The sequence below is a fragment of the Kogia breviceps genome, chromosome 2 (genome assembly GCF_026419965.1).
Source record: "Kogia breviceps isolate mKogBre1 chromosome 2, mKogBre1 haplotype 1, whole genome shotgun sequence".
Classification (NCBI taxonomy): Eukaryota; Metazoa; Chordata; class Mammalia; order Artiodactyla; family Physeteridae; genus Kogia; species Kogia breviceps.
This window is the reverse complement of record NC_081311.1, coordinates 181,339,230-181,356,337: the sequence shown is the minus strand read 5'-3', so window position 1 is coordinate 181,356,337 and position 17,108 is coordinate 181,339,230. Positions and strand designations below refer to the sequence as shown.

Genomic DNA, 17,108 nt, shown 5'->3' with positions numbered 1-17,108 from the left:
ATCTTCCTCAAGGCAGGCAGTCCCACCCACCTCCACGGCGTGGCCCTTCCTCGTGTGGCTGTGTTGTGGATTCCTTTGTTGTTAACCTAGTTTCAAGTCATACGGCTTAAAATCCTGGGAGCAGCCCTTCTCTCTGGTGGATGGAGAGACCCAGATCTTTTTGGAAAATTCCAAGTAAGCAGCATCAAGAAACCCCAGGCTCTAATTAGTAGCAGTATGTATGGATGAGAACTTGAGTCTGGGACCCAGGGTGTCAGGGTCTCTGTCTAGTCCCACCTTCACTTTGCCTGCCTTTTTGGAGAAATTAACTGCTCTGATTTTTCTCCTGAACAGTCTGAAAATATTCTCTCCTCTTTGCTTTGCTTTGCTTTTTTTTTTTTAACCCCCAAAGAACTTGACCAGTAATTTACAAATGCATCCACAAGAGGATGCAGCTCAGGACTTTGAGATGGAGGTGATTTTTGATGCTGCCAGACTCAGCAACCCATCTCCTCCTCCCTTTATGCTCTATCTCATCAGCTACATGCACCTAATCTAAACTGAGCTCTAGGAAACCCAGCTCCAGGCCATGCTCTGGCCACGGCTGCCAACCCCTCAATGAGTGCTGAATAGTGAGAAAACCTTCACAGCCTGGGATGAGGAGGGAGGGTGAGACAATGCAGGAGGTAAGAAGGGTCCTGTCTCACCCCCACCTCACCCAACTCCAGGGAAGATATACACCAAATGGAAAGCAGTGCTGAGCAAACAGCTGGCTCTCAATAAATATGTGTCGATTTCTCCTGGGTGATAAATGTTACTGAAGTCCAAGAGGGACTGGAGCAGGAGGTGGCAAAGCTTCATGCACGCCCTGTGTAGTCAGGTAGGATTTGAATCAGTGGGAAACTAGGGGCGGCTCCAGCTGAGTTCAGGTCTCGGCATAGAGCACCACTCAGAAGTCCCAGATGACAGATTGGTGTGTCTCGTCTGTGATGTTCTCCTTGCCCAGAATAGCATCTGCCCACATCCACTGACACAGTCTCCAGATCAAAGGCACCCCCTTGTGAGCAGTCCCCAACCCCGAGATCCAAAGGCTCTCCCCCACCTCAGGGCCCTCCTCCAAGCACTTTGCTCAGAACTCTTGGAAGACACTTATCTCCTCTCGCTGCAGAACAGGCAGGCACCAGCAGGGCAGCCCCTTAGGCAGTCATCTGGTATGTAACTGCCCCTTGTGGCCTTTGCAAAATCAGAGGCACCCTGGCCGGGAGCCAGGACAGGCGGCTGGAAAGTGGCAGCTTCCAGGGGAGATGGTCAAGGGAACTGATTTGTGCAGCACTCATGAGGCATTCTTCAGGGGTTCCAAAACCTATGTGGGAGAAAGTAGAGGGAGCACTGCATAGAGTTCCCAAGACACACCAGCCAGAGCAGATATGTTTGGGAACTTGCTGTGACCCGATTTTTTCCCCAGTCAGGTAATCCCTGGAAGGTGAGATTATGTGCAAATGTTTGCGTTCCATCCAGGAGTACATGTTGCTTCACAACTCCCAGTTTTATCATCCCCAGATCCTGTTTGAGTTTTATCACCCCTAGCAGGGGTGGAGGGCAGAGCCCAACCCAGAAGAAGGAGCCTCTCATCTGAGAATGTAGGAAATATTGAAATCAATAAAGCAAACAAAGCTAAATATATATGGCCAAGGCAGGTATATCATAGAAGTTGGGCTGGGGGGACTCCAGAGCCAGACTGCCTGTTTCAAATCCCAGCTCTTACTGGTCACTATCCTGCTGTGACCTCTCTACTGCTCAGTTCCCTCATCCACAAAGTGCGGATAATTTCATTGCATGGATTAAATGAGTAAATATATGTAAAGTGCTATAAATTTGCTATGTTGTTATTGTTGTTATTCATATACATTGCCACAACTGAAGAGGCCACAAGCAGAACTTGAACGTCAGTGTGAGAGCTAAGAAGGAAGCGTCAGGAAGGAGTGAGAGAGAAAAGTAGCTTCAGAGATGTGGGAAAATCCAAGATATACTGTTAAGTGAAATAGAACAAGGTGAAACAGTATGTATTTTATGATATTATTTAAGAAAAAAATAAATAAAATACAAGGATTTAAATGTAATGCTTTTAAAATGTTTTTGTTTGTTTGTTTTTGGCGGTACGCGGGCCTCTCACTGCTGTGGCCTCTCCCGTTGCGGGGCACAGGCTCCGGACGCGCAGGCTCAGCGGCCATGGCTCACGGGCCCAGCCGCTCCGCGGCACGTGGGACCTTCCCAGACCGGGGCACGAACCCGCGTCCCCTGCATCGGCAGGCGGACTCTCAACCACTGCGCCACCAGGGAAGCCCTAAAATGTTTTTAATTGAAGTATAAGTTGTTTTACAATGTCATATTAGTTTCAGGTATAAGCAAAGTGATTCAGATATATATATGTCTTTGTGTTCAGATTATTTTCCATTATAGGTTATTACAAGATATTGAGTGTAGTTCCCTGTGCTATACAGTAGGTTCTTGTTGGTTACCTATTTTATATATAGTAGCGTGTGTATGGTAATCCCAAACCTCCTAATTCATCCCCCCCCCAATATAATGCTTTTTATACAAGAAATATTTGTGAAAATATACCCTAAAAATTGGGAAGAGAAACTGGGGAAATAGGATGAGCAGGAAAGGAGAGTTTGCTTGTCCCTGTCAGCCTTCTTATATTGCATAAAATTTTGCCATAATGTATAGGACGTTTTTATTTAAAATAAACAGGCAGGGCTTCCCTGGTGGCGCAGTGGTTGAGAATCTGCCTGCTAATGCAGAGGACATGGGTTCGAGCCCTGGTCTGGGAAGATCCCACATGCCACGGAGCAATTAGGCCCGTGAGCCACACTACTGAGCCTGCGCGTCTGGAGCCTGTGCTCCGCAACAAGAGAGGCCGCGATAGTGAGAGGCCCGCGCACCGCGATGAAGAGTGGCCCCCGCTTGCCACAACTAGAGGAAAGCCCTCGCACAGAAATGAAGACCCAACACAGCCATAAATAAATAAATAAATTTAAAGAAAAATAAAATAAAATAAAATAATAAACAGGCAGGTGGATGGATGGATGGTAAATGAGGAACAATCTAAAGCAATTGCTTAAATCCGCTATTGCGGTTAGGTTTGGTGTGTTGGTCATCATATCACGAGATGGTGACTAAACCTCATTTTCAGTGTCAGGAATGGGCAGGTATCTCTTTCCTCTTCATAAATTAAAAAAAAAATAGGAGCTATCAAAAGTTTGTATTTGGATCTGTTAGAAATTATTTACTGGATCAGATCAACCCCCTCCTCAACCTTCCATGTCAGATCATTTATAAAGAGAGAAAGGGCAGGGTAGCATCATCTGGTCACCTGTAAAGACACAAGAAGTAGCCCCAGGGAGTGGAATAGGGACAGGACAAGACTGTGAGCTCCCTCAGGGCTCAACCTAGTTCATGTCATTATTGCAGCAGGCGCTGAAGTTCTGAGAAGTGGCTCTGTGAAGCATCTTACATGGAGATTAGGTTCCAAAGTCAGCATCTAAAGCAATGATGTCGTGAGACCAACATGAGCTTCCACATTTTGTTTATCCATTCATCCATTGATGGACATTTAGGTTGTTCTCACTTATTAGCTATTATGAATAATGCTGCTATGAATATCCATGTTCAAGTTTTGTGTGGACATGTTTTCAGTTCTCTTGGGTCTATACCAGGAGTGGCATTGCTGGGTCTTATGTTAAGTCTATGTTCAAATTTTTGAGGAACCACCAGACTATTTCCAGAAACTGTAGGAGTTCACACTCCCATCAGCAATGTATGAGAGGTCCAATTTCTCCACATCCTCACCAACACTTGTTACTATTATTATCTGACTTTTTAATTATAGTCATGAAGGTGAAGAGCTATTTTATTGTGATTTTAATTTGCATTTCTCTGATGGCTAACTAGCTTGAAAATATTTTCAAGTACTTATTAACTTATTAACACATATATATTATATATACATGTAATCTTCTTTTGAGAAATGTGTATTCAGATCCTTTGCCCAGTTTTATTTTAATTTTTAATTTAATTTTTTTAATATTTTTTATAGCAGGTTCTTATTACTCATCAATTTTATACATATCAGTGTATACATGTCAATCCCAATCACCCAATACATCACACCGCCACCACCACCACCCCATGGCTTTCCCCCCTTGGTGTCCATATGTTTGTTCTCTACCTCAGTGTCTCAATTTCTGCCCAGCAAACTGGCTCACCTGTACCATTTTTCTAGGTTCCACATATATGTGTCAATATACGATATTTGTTTTTCTCTTTCTGACTTACTTCACTCTATATGACAGTCTCTAGGTCCATCCACATCTCAACAAATGACCCAATTTCATTCCTTTCTATGGCTGAGTAATATTCCATTGTATATATGTACCACATCTTCTTTATCCATTTGTCTGTCGATGGGCATTTAGGTTGCTTCCATGACCTAGCTATTGTAAGTAGTGCTGCAATGAACATTGGGGTGCATGTGTCTTTTTGAATTATGGTTTTCTCTGGGTATATGCTCAGTAGTGGGATTGCTGGATCATATGGTAATTCTATTTTCAGTTTTTAAGGAACCTCCATACTGTTCTCCATAGTGGCTGTATCAATTTACATTCCCACCAACAATGCAAGAGTGTTCCCTTTTCTCCACACCCTCTCCAGCATTTGTTGTTTGTAGATTTCTGATCATGCCCATTCTAACTGGTGTGACGTGATACTTCATTGTAGTTTTGATTTACATTTCTCTAAAAATTAGTGACGTTAAACAGCTTTTCATGTGCTTCTTGGCCATCTGTATGTCTTCTTTGGACAAATGTCTATTTAGGTCTTCTGCCCATTTTTGGATTGGGTTGTTTGTTTTTTTAATATTGAGCTGTATGAGCTGTTTATATATTTTGGAGATTAATCCTTTGTCTGTTGATTTGTTTGAAGATATTTTCTCCCCTTCTAAGGGTTGTCTTTTCATCTTGTTTATGGTTTCCTTTGCTGTGCAAAAGCTTTTACATTTCATTAGGTCCCATTTGTTTATTTTGGTTTTTATTTCCATTACTCTAGGGGGAGAATCAAAAAAGATCTTGCTGTGATTTAAGTCAAAGAGTGTTCTTCCTATGTTTTCCTCTAAGAGTTTTATAGTGTCCAGTCTTACATTTAGGTCTAGAATCCATTTTAAGTTTATTTTTGTGTATGGTGTTAGGGACTGTTCTAATTTCATTCTTTTATATGTAGCTGTCCAGTTTTCCCAGCACCACTTATTGAGGAGGCTGTCTTTTCTCCATTGTATATCCTTCCCTCCTTTGTCACAGATTAGTTGACTGTAGGTGTGTGGGTTTATATCTGGGCTTTCTATCTTATTCCATTAATCTATGTTTCTGTTTCTGTGCCAGTACCATATTGTCTTGATTACTATAGCTTTGTAGTATAGTCTGAAGTCAGGGAGTCTGATCCCTCTAGCTCCGTTTTTTCCCCTCAAGACTGCTTTGGCTATTTGGGGTCTTTTGTGTCTCCAACAAATTTTAAAATTTTTTGTTCTGGTTCTGTAAAAAATGCTATTGGTAATTTGATAGGGATTGCATTGAATCTGTAGATTGCTTTGGGTAATAGAGTCATTTTCACAATATTGATTCTTCCAATCCAAGAACATGGTATATCTCTCCATCTGTTAGTATCATCTTTAATTTCTTTCATCAGTGTCTTATAGTTTTCTGCATACAGGTCTTTTGTCTCCTTAGGTAGGTTTATTCCTAGGTATTTTATTCTTTTTGTTGCAGTGGTAAATGGGAGTGTTTCCTTATTTCTCTTTCAGATTTTTCATCATTAGTGTAAAAGAATGCAAGAGATTTCTGTGCATTAATTTTGTATCCTGCAACTTTACCAAATTCATTGATTAGCTCTAGTGGTTTTCTGGTAGCATCTTTAGATTCTCCATGTACAGTATCATGTCATCTGCAAACAGTGACAGCTTTACTTCTTCTTTTCTGATTTGGATTCCTTTTATTTCTTTTTCTTCCCTGATTGCTGTGGCTAAAACTTCCAAAACTATGTTGAATAAGAGTGGTGAGAGTGGGCAACCTTGTCTTGTTCCCAATCGTAGAGGAAATGGTTTCCATTTTTCACCATTGAGAATGATGTTGCCTGTGGGTTTGTCATATATGGTCTTTATTATGTTGAGGTAAGTTCCTTCTATGCCTACTTCTGGAGAGTTTTTTTATCGTAAATGGGTGTTGAATTTTGTAAAAGCTTTTTTCTGCTATTGAGGTTATCATATGGTTTTTATCCTTCAATTTGTTAATACGGTGTATCACGGTGATCAATTTGTGTCTATTGAAGAATCCTTGCATTCCAGAGATAAGGCCTACTTGATCATGGTATATGATCCTTTTAACGTGCTGTTGGATTTTGTTTGCTAGTATTTTGTTGAGGATTTTTGCATCTATGTTCATCAGTGATATTGGCCTGTAGTTTTCTTTTTTTGTGACATCTTTGTTTGGTTTTGGTATCAGGGTGTTGGTGGCCTCGTAGAATGAGTTTGGGAGTGTTCCTCCCTCTGCTATATTTTGGAAGAGTTTGAGAATGGTAGGTGTTAGCTCTTCTCTAAATGTTTGATAGAATTCACCTTTGAAGCCATCTGGTCCTGGGTTTTTCTTTGTTGGAAGATTTTTAATCACAGTTTCAATTTCAGTGCTTGTGATTGGTCTGTTTATATTTTCTATTCTTTCCTGATTCAGTCTCAGAAGGTTGTGTTTTTCTTAGAATTTGTCCATTTCTTCCAGGTTGTCCATTTTATTGACATATAGATGCTTGTAGTAATCCCTCATGATTCTTTGTATTTCTGCAGTGTCAGTTGTTACTTCACCCTTTTCATGTTTAATTATGTTGATTTGAGTCTTCCCCCTTTTTTTCTTGATGAGTCTGGCTAGTAGTTTATCAATTTTGTTTATCTTCTCAAAGAACCAGCTTTTAGTTTTATTGATCTTTGCTATTGTTTCCTTCATTTCATTTTCATTTATTTCTGATCTGATCTTTATAATTTCTTTCCTTCTGCTAACTCTGGGGGGTTTTATGTTCCTGTTTCTCTAATTGCTTTAGTTGTAAGGTTAGGTTGTTTATTTGAGATGTTTCTTGTTTCTTGAGGTAGGATTGTATTGCTATATACTTCTCTCTTAGAACTGCTTTTGCTGCATCCCATAGGTTTTGGGTCGTCTTGTTTTCATTGTCATTTGTTTCTAGGTTTTTTATTTCCTCAGTGATCTCTTGGTTATTTAGTAGTGTATTGGCTAGCCTCCATGTGTTTGTATTTTTTACAGTTTTTTTTCTTGTAATTGATATCTAGTCTCATAGTGTTGTGGTCGAAAGAGATACTTAATACAATTTCAATTTTCTTAAATTTACCAAGGCTTGATTTGTGACCCAAGATATGATCTATCCTGGAGATTTTTCTGTGAGCACTTGAGAAGAAAGTGTATTCTGTTGTTTTTGGTTGGAATGTCCTATAAACATCAATTAAGTCCCTCTTGTTTAATGTGTCATTTAAAGTTTGTGTTTCCTTATTTATTTTCATTTTGGAATATCTGTCCATTGGTGAAAGTGGGGTGTTAAAGTCCCCTGTTATGATTGTGTTACTGTTGATTTCCCCTTTTAGCATTTGCCTTATGTATAGAGGTGCTTCTATGTTGGGTGCATAAATATTTACAATTGGTATATCTTCTTCCTGGATTGATCCCTTGATCATTATGTAGTGTCCTTCTTTGTCTCTTGTAATAATGTTTATTTTAAAGTCTATTTTGTCTGCTATGAGAATTGCTACTCCAGCTCTTTTAATTTCCATTTGCATGGAATATCTTTTTCTGTCCTGTCACTTTCAGTGTGTATGTGTCCCTAGGTCTGAAGTGGGTCTCTTGTAGACAGCATATATATGGGTCTTGTTTTTGTATCCATTCAGCCAGTCTATGTCTTTTGGTTGGAACATTTAATCCATTTACATTTATGGTAATTATCAATATGTATGTTCCTATGCCCATTTTCTTAATTGTTTTGGGGTTGTTATTGTAGGTCTTTTCCTTCTCTTGTGTTTCCTGCCTAGAGAAGTTCCTTTAATATTTGTTGTAAAGCTGGTTTGGTGGTGCTGAATTATCTTAACTTTGGTTTGTCTGTAAAGGTTTTAATTTCTCCATCATAACTGAATGAGATCCTTGCTGGGTAGAGTAATCTTGGTTATAAGTTTTTCTCTTTTGTCACCTTACATATGTCCTGCCATTCCTTTCTGGCTTGCAGAGTTTCTGCTGGAAGATCAGTGTTAACCTTATGGGGATTCCCTTGTATGTTATTTGTTGCTTTTCCCTTGCTGCTTTTAATATTTTTTCTTTGTATTTAATTTTTAATAGTTTGATTAATATGTGTCTTGGCATGTTTCTCCTTGGATTTATCCTGTATGGGACTCTCTGCACTTCCTGGACTTAATTGACTATTTCCTTTCCCATATTAGGGAAGTTTTCAACTATAATCTCTTAAAATATTTTCTCAGACACTTTCTTTTTCTCTTCTTCTTCTGGGACCCCTCTAATTTGAATGTTGGTGCATTTAATGTTTTCCCAGAGGTCTCTGAGACTGTCCTCAATTGTTTTCATTCTTTTTTCCTTATTCTGCTCTGTGGTAGTTATTCCCACTATTTTATCTTCCAGGTCACTTATCCGTTCTTCTGCCTCAGTTATTCTGCTATTGAATGCTTCTAGAGAATTTTTAATTTCATTTATTTTGCTGTTCATCATTATTTGTTTGAACTTTAGTTCTTCTAGGTCCTTGTTAAATGTTTCTTGTATTTTCTCCATTCTACTTCCAAGATTTTGGATCATCTTTACTATCATTATTCTGAATTCTTTGTCAGGTAGGCTGCCTATATCTTCTTCATTTGTTTGGTCTGGTGGGTTTTTATCTTGCTCCTTCATCTGCTGCTTATTTCTCTGTCTTCCCATTTTGCTTAACTTACTGTGTTTGTGGTCTCCTTTTCGCAGGCTGCAGGTTCATATTTCCTGGTGTTTTTGGTGTCTTCCCCCAGTGGGTAAGGTTTGTTCAGTGGCTTGTGTAGGCTTCCTAATGGAGGGGATTGGAGCCTGTGCTCTGGTGGGTGGGGCTGGATCTTGTCTTTCTGGTGGGCAGGGCTGCATCCGGTGGTGTGTTTTGGGGTGTCTGTGAACTTTGTATGATTTTAGGCAGCCCCTCCGCTAGTGGGTGGGGTTGTGTTCCTGTCTTGCTAGTTGTTTGGCATGGGATGTCAGCACTGGAGCTTGTAGTCCATTGGGTGGATCTGGGTCTTAGTGTTGAGAAAGAGATCTCTGGGAGAGCTCTCGCTGATTGATATTATGTGGGTCCAGGAGGTCTCTGGGGGTCCAATGTCCTGAACTTGGCTCTCCCACCTCAGAGGCTCAGGTCTGACACCAGGCCAGAGCACCAAGACCCTGTAAGCCACACAGCAGATGAGTGGTTTATTACTGAGAATATTAAAGCCCAGGAACCAACAGCCAGATGAAGAGATTCATAGGATGAGGTCAAGAACAAAGAAACTTCAGTCCTCTTAGAGTTTGGAGCCCAGCACGGTAGCATGTGGAGGCATTATGCTTCACCAGCCTGGAAGCTCTCTGAAACCCCTCCTTTTGGATTTTAATGGTGGTTGCATATAGGGCTTATTACAGGACATAGCACAGCAATACTTAGAATAATTGCAAGGTTTTTTTCCTAAAACTAAGTAAACTCCATATGGTAAACATCAGTTATGCATTAATTAGCACTTAAGGTTTTGATTTTAAAGATTTGGAATATGGAACACTATCCTTAAAATTCCTAATCGTGAATATTCTACAATATGGAGGTCATGTGATAATAAAAGAAATCATGGGATCCTCAGTGATGAAAAAAGAGGAGAATTTCTCATTTAATCCAACCTCTTAATTTTTCAGAGTCTGAAGTCGCCAGAGAAGCCATAAGGCACAGATCCTACCCCTGTCATCTGATTCCCTGTTGAGGTAGAAACATTAGAATAGGAATCAGCTCCTACACATCTTCAGGAAGTGAGAACATTCCCCTGGATGGATTAGGAATCTGGTCAAATGTAGAAATTCTGAGGTTTTTTGGCTTTTGAATCTGATTTGATGTCAAGCAAAACAACCGGGTGAAATATTGCAGGTCTGTCCCTGACCCACCTCCTTCCTTTACTCACCATCATCAAAGTCAACAGGCATTTATTAATAAGCACGTATGCCTGACACTGTGCTTGGTTCTTTGCAGGGGAAATGCATGATTCCTTGACCTGTGGGAGTGGACAAGCTCAGGCAAAGCCTTGCTGAGCTATTTCCAGGCAGCCCCAGGGAGGACTAGGAGGTGGAGGGGAGAGGAGGAGACAGAGAAGGGGCCAGGATCCCAATCCGGAGTGGAGACTGAGAGTATGGACAGTACCTGATAAGCTCAACCTGGGCTACAGTCTTGCAGGCTGCGTGGGGAACTAACAAACCCATGAACTAGAGTCCTATTTACACTCTTCTTTATGCTAATCATTTGTTGGATGAAGTACAGCTTTGTGTTCCACTCAATGTATTTCAAGCTGGAGTTCAGGTTGAACCTGACTCCCCAGGGAGAAATCTATCAAATCCGAAAAATGCTTAATTTAGTCATAGGCAGTAATAGTGCTCCAATAAGGCTGAACATTTTGAAAGAAATTATCTTTCAGAATGGTTGCTTACGCACACACACACACACACACACACACACACACACACACACACACACACCAAAAAAAAAAAAACAAACAAACAAACAACAACACCTCCCTGGATTTCTAAATTGTGCTTCTTGGCTACAGACCATGTCACTGATCTCCGGGGTTATACATGCAGGCCCACGGTAAATTCATTGAGAGAAAGAGAGCTAGAGGAAACCAAATATAAATGTAACTCCTTTTAAGGTGACCTGGAGGCCTTCCTGCAGGAGGTGTGGTTTGTCAGGAGCTGATTACAAGTCCCAAGCTCTACCTTGTTCGTGAATATAGTTAAGGAACCAAGTACTCAGAAAGTGTAGGCATTCTTCTGGGAAGAGAAAAGTAACTTTCTGGTGTCTTACAATAATTAGACTGAGGAGAGCCTGAGAATTCTGTTTTCTTCACCCTTTGTCATTCTTTCCATCTCCACGTCTTTAGATCAATTTTTAGAATCTCTAACATATGGCATTTATTTTCTCTTCTCCATTCGGGGACAGGGTGCACTCATAGCTCTTCCTCAAGCTTCTCAGCCCCACTTCCCCAACCTCTGTAAGGCCCAAAGGGGCCCAAAGTTTCCCTAGTTTTGACAAAATGTTATCCTGGAACTCAGAAACCAGAAAGTAAGCAAAATGAAACCCCTAACCCGGTCCCTGGAGGACAGGCTGCTGTGAGCCCAGAGGTTGCCTGCTTTGCCCAACCCCAATCTCTCCCCCTCCCCCACAAAGCCCAGGCTCCTTCCTCCCCAGGGATGGGGATGCCGCCCCCTCCCAGCCTTGCTCCTGTCACCCGCCTGGAGGAGTTAAAACAAACAGTCCTTTGGAAACTCAGTGAAAGAAAACGGCTGAGTCAGGCCTTCTGTTTAAATAGTCCCCACCTGTTCTCCGGGCCCTGGCCTCCCCCGCTCCCACCCTTGGCTCCCCCACTTCCCTTTCTCTTTTCTTTCTTTTCCCCTTTGTTGCTCATTTTCAAAAGAGCAGAGTTGACAGCTCTTGCCTTGAGCAAAGCCAACTCCGGGAGCCAGCCAGGAGCCACCTCGTGCTGCTGACCCAGCGCTCTCCCCGCGTGGCTCCCTCACCACAGTCTGCACGTGGCTGGGTGCGGTCAACGGGGAGGGGGAGAGAAAGGGGGGCCGTAGTTCCCAAGAAAGAGAGCCCCACGCCCTCCCTTTACCCTCCCCTCCTCCTCCCCTCCCTTCCTCCTCCAACTCCCCCACCAAGACCCAGCACCCAGGCACCCTCTACCCGGCATCCAGGCACCCTCTGCCCAGCAGGATTCGTGAAGCCTGTGGAAGGAGAGACACGAGAGAGAGGGTGTGAGAGAGGACAAAGGAAGACAGACAGACCTTTACCAAGGGATGTGCCGTCTTGTCTGGAACCCTCAGTGGCCCCATACACTTGATGCTGTGTGAAACTAACTTCTTGGCACTGGAGGAAATGATTTAGTTACCCATATTCAAAAACATACAAAATGTTTCCAAAGTGGCATAAGCTGAGTTAGAGACAAAGCCCTGAACCCACTAACTGCCCTCAGGGCACATGTGCAGGTTTCTAGAACTCTCCCGTGCCGCCTTGGAAGGCAGCGTCATCTCCAAGTCTGTTGCTGACTCTGTAAGTCAAAAGCATTTTTTTTTTAATTAAATTTTCTTACAACTGCAAGTGAATCTACAGTTTTGAGAAAATAGGAGGTTCATGTGCAGTTATAAGAAATAATACAGAGAGATGTCCTGTGCCATTTACTTAAGTCCCACAGTGTTACATCTTGCAAGACCATAGTACACTATCACAACTAGGATGCTGCTATTTATACAGTCAAGATATAGAACATTTCCATCACTACAAGGGTCCATTGCCTTGCCTTTCTAGAACCACACCCACCTCCTCCCATTCTACCCCCTCCTTAACCCCAGGCAACCACCAATCTGCTCTCCATTTCTAAAATTCTGTTATTTCAAGAATGTTATATACCTTTGCATCACAAAGAATAAAATACCTAGGAACAAACCTACCTAAGGAGGCAAAAGACCTGTACTCCAAAAACTATAAGATGCTGATGAAAGAAATCGAAGATGACACCAACAGATGGAAAAATATACCATGTTCTTGGATTGGATGAATCAATATTGTCAAAATGACTATACTACCCAAAGCAATCTACAGATTCAATGCAATCCCTATCAAATTACCAATGGCATTTTTCACAGAACAAGAACAAAATTTTTTTTAATTTGTATGAAAATGAAAAAGACCCCAAATAACCAAAGCAATCTTGAGAAAGAAAAATGAAGCTGGAGGAATCAGGCTCCCTGACTTCAGACTTTACTACAAAGCTATAGTAATCAAGACAGTATGGTACTGACACAAAAACAGAAATATAGATCAATGAAACAGGATAAAAAGCCCAGAGATAAACCCACACACCTATGTCAATTAATCTATGACAAAGGAGGTAAAAATATAAAATGCAGAAAAGATAGGCTCTTCAATAAGTTGTGCTGGGAAAACTGGACAGCTACATGTAAGAGTGAAATAAGAACATTCTCCAACACCATACACATAAATAAATTCAAAATGGATTAAAGACCAAAATGTAAGACCGGATACTGTAAAACTCCTATAGGAAAGCATAAGCAGAACACTCTTTGCTATAAATTGCAGCAATATCTTTTTGGATCTGTCTCCTAGAGAAATGGAAATAAAAACAAAATAAACAAATGGAACCTAATCAAATTTAAAAGCTTTTGCACAGTAAAGGATACCATAAACAAGTCCAAAAGACAACCCTCAGAATGGGAGAAAATAGTTGCAAATGAAGCAACTGACAAAGGATTAATCTCCAAAATTTATAAGCAACTCATGCAGCTCAATAACAAAACAAACAAACAACCCAATCCAAAAATGGGCAGAAGACCTAAATAGACATTTCTCCAACGAAGATATACAGATTGCCAACAAACACATGAAAGAATGCTCAACATCATTAATCATTAGAGAAATGCAAATCAAAACTACAATGAGGTATCATCTCACACCAGTCAGAATGGCCATCATCAAAAAATCTAGAAACAATAAATGCTGGAGAGGGTCTGGAGAACAGGGAACCCTCTTGCACTGTTGATGGGAAGTAAATTGATACAGCCACTATGGAGAACAGTATGCAGGTTCCTTAAAAAACTACAAATAGAACTACCATACGACCCAGCAATCCCACTCCTGGGCATATACCCTGAGAAAACCATAATTCAAAAAGAGTCATGTACCACAATGTTCATTGCAGCTCTATTTACAATAGCTGGGACATGGAAACAACCTAAGTGTCCATTGACAGTTGAATGGATAAAGAAGATGTGATACATATATACAATTGAGTATTACTCAGCCATAAAAAGAAATGAAACTGAGTTATTTGTAGTGAGGTGGATGGACCTGGAGTCTGTCATACAGAGTGAAGTAAGTCAGAAGGAGAAAAATAAATACTGTATGCTAACACATATATATGAAATCTAAGGGGGAAAAAAATGTCATGAAGAACCTGGGGGTAGGACGGGAATAAAACACAGACCTACTAGAGCAGGGACTTGAGGATACGGGGAGGGGGAAGGGTAAGCTGTGACAAAGTGAGAGAGTGGCATGGACATATATACACTACCAAATATAGGGTGGATAGCTAGTGGGAAGCAGATGCATGGCACAGGGAGATCAGCTGGGTGGTTTGTGACCACCTAGAGGGGTGGGATAGGGAGGGTGGGAGGGAGGGAGACACAAGAGGGAAGAGATATGGGAACATATGTATATGTATAGCTGATTCACTTTGTTGTAAAGCAGAAACTAACACACCATTGTAAAGCAATTATACTCCAATAAAGATGTTAAAATATATATATATATAATAAAATAAAATAAAATAAAGCTACCATATGATCCTGAAATTCCACTCCTGGTCATATATCCAGAGAAAACTCTAACTTAAAAAGATACATGCACCCCAATGTTCATTGCAGTACTATTTACAATAGCCAAGACGTGGAAGCAACCTAAATGTCCATCGACAGATGAATGGATAAAGAAGATGTAGAATATATATATAAGGAAGTATCACTCAGCCATTAAAAAAACATGAAATAATGCCATTTGCAGCAACATGGATGGACCTAGAGATTATCATACTAAGTGAAGTAAGCCAGACAGCTGAAGATAAATATCATATGATACCACTTATATGTGCAACCTGAAAAGAAAAAAGATACAAATAAACTTGTATACAAAATGGAAATAGGCCCACAGACATAGAAAATGAACTTATAGTTACCAAAGGGGAAAGGGGCGAGAGATAAATTAGGAGCTTGGGATTAACATATACACACTACTATATATAAAATAGATAACCAACAAGGACCTACTGTATAGCACAGGGAACTATACTCAATATTTTGTAATAACCTATAAGGGAAAAGAACCTGGGGCTTCCCTGGTGGCGCAGTGGTTGAGAATCCACTTGCCGATGCAGGGGACACGGGTTCGTGCCCCGGTCCGGGAAGATCCCACATGCCGCAAAGCAGGTGGCCCCGTGAGCCATGGCCGCTAAGCCTGCGCGTCCGGAGCCTGTGCTCCGCAACGGGAGAGGCCACAGCAGTGAGAGGCCCGCGTACCACAAAAAAAAAAAAAAAAAGAATCTGAAAAATAATATGAATCACTTTGACCGAATCACTGAATCACTTTGCTGTACACACAAAAAAAAAGAATCTGAAAAATAATATGAATCATTTTGACCAAATCACTGAATCAGTTTGCTGTACATCTGAAACTAACAAAACATTGTAAGTCAACTATACTTCAAAAAAATTTTTTAAGAATGTTATATAAATGGGTTAATACAGTAGGAAAACTTCTGAGATTGCTTTTTTATATTCTGCATAATTCTCTAGAGATTGATCCAAGTAGTTGTATATATCATATGTTCCTTTCTTTTTCTTGCTGAGTAGTTTTCCATTATATGGATGGACTGCAATTTGTTTAACCATTCACCTATTGAAGAACATCTGAGTTGTTTCCAGCGTTTTCCTATTACAAAGAAAGTTGCTGTAAACATTCTTTATATATATATATATATATATATATATATATATATATATACATATATATATATATACATACATATATATATATAATTTATTTATTTGGCTGTGTCATGTCTTAGTTGCAGCACACGGGCTCTTCGTTGTGGCACACGGGCTTCTCTCTAGTTGCAGCACGTGGGCTCAGTAGTTGCAGTGTGCAGGCTTACTTGACCCACAATATGTGGGATCTTAGTTCCCCGACCAGGGATCGAACCCACGTCCCCTGTATTGGAAGGAGGATTTTTAACCACTGGACCACCAGGCAAGTCCCTAAACATTCATTTTTATGTGAAGATAAGCCTTCGTTTCCCTGGAGTAAATGCCAATTGCTGGGTCCTATGGTACTTGCATGTTTAGTAGTACACCTTTAAAAATTCTTCTCTAAAACTATTCCTTATGCACTTCTAGGAGTGTTCCAGGCTGGAAGGTAAGCAGAAATAGAGCTACAAGTAGAAGAATGATGTCTTTGAGACCTTAATTCATGGAGCTGAGTTGCTACCAAAACACAAAGCCTGTGCCTGCACTGGATGGTGAAAGTGGACCAGGAGCAAAACCAAGTATGGAAGACAGAATAATGGCTCCTGAAGATGACCATGCCCTAATCCCCAGAACCTGTGAGCTACATGGCAAAGAGGACTAAAGTTTGCAGATGGAACTAAGGTTGCTAAACAGCTGACTTGAGATGGAAGAATACCCTGGATGATATGCAAGTGGGGCCAATGTAATCACAGGGCCCTTAAAAGTAGAAGAGGAAGGCAGGAGAGTCAGAGAATGATATGACTGTGGAAAAGGACCCTCAAAAGATTCAGTGTTGCTGGTTTTGAAAAAGGGGAAGGCAACCCTGAGCCAAGGACCTTGGTGGCTTCTAGAAGCTGGACAAAGCCAGGAAACAGGTTCTCCCCTATAAGCCTCTAGAGAGGAATGCAGTTCTGGTTTTTGTAGGCCAATGATTCTTGTGTCAGACCTCTGATCACAGAGCTTTAAGGTAATAAAATCATGTTTTTTAAGCGGCCAAGTTTGTGGTAACTTGTTACAGCAGCAAATAGAAAACTAATACATCAAATGACCTCTCCATGGCTTTCAGCCCTCGGAGTTCAACACTGCTGCTACTGAACAGAGCTTGTCTTATAAGGAGGGAGAAGAGACAACATGGGACTTCTCTCATGGTCATTTACAGGCCCCTGGTCTCTCCTTGTTTATCCACACACTTTCTGATTGGCC

At 41.0% G+C, this 17,108-nt stretch overlaps 1 long non-coding RNA gene across 1 annotated transcript in view; it reads left to right on the top strand.

Moving 5' to 3' along the window:
• Positions 1-16,902, top strand: part of LOC136793717 (uncharacterized) — a 45,716-nt gene extending 28,814 nt beyond the window's left edge. Inside the window, exon 3 of the long non-coding RNA XR_010839337.1 lies at positions 16,296-16,902. This is a non-coding gene — a long non-coding RNA (uncharacterized lncRNA). The remainder of the gene's footprint in view (positions 1-16,295) is intronic.
• Positions 16,903-17,108: the final 206 nt, after the last annotated feature.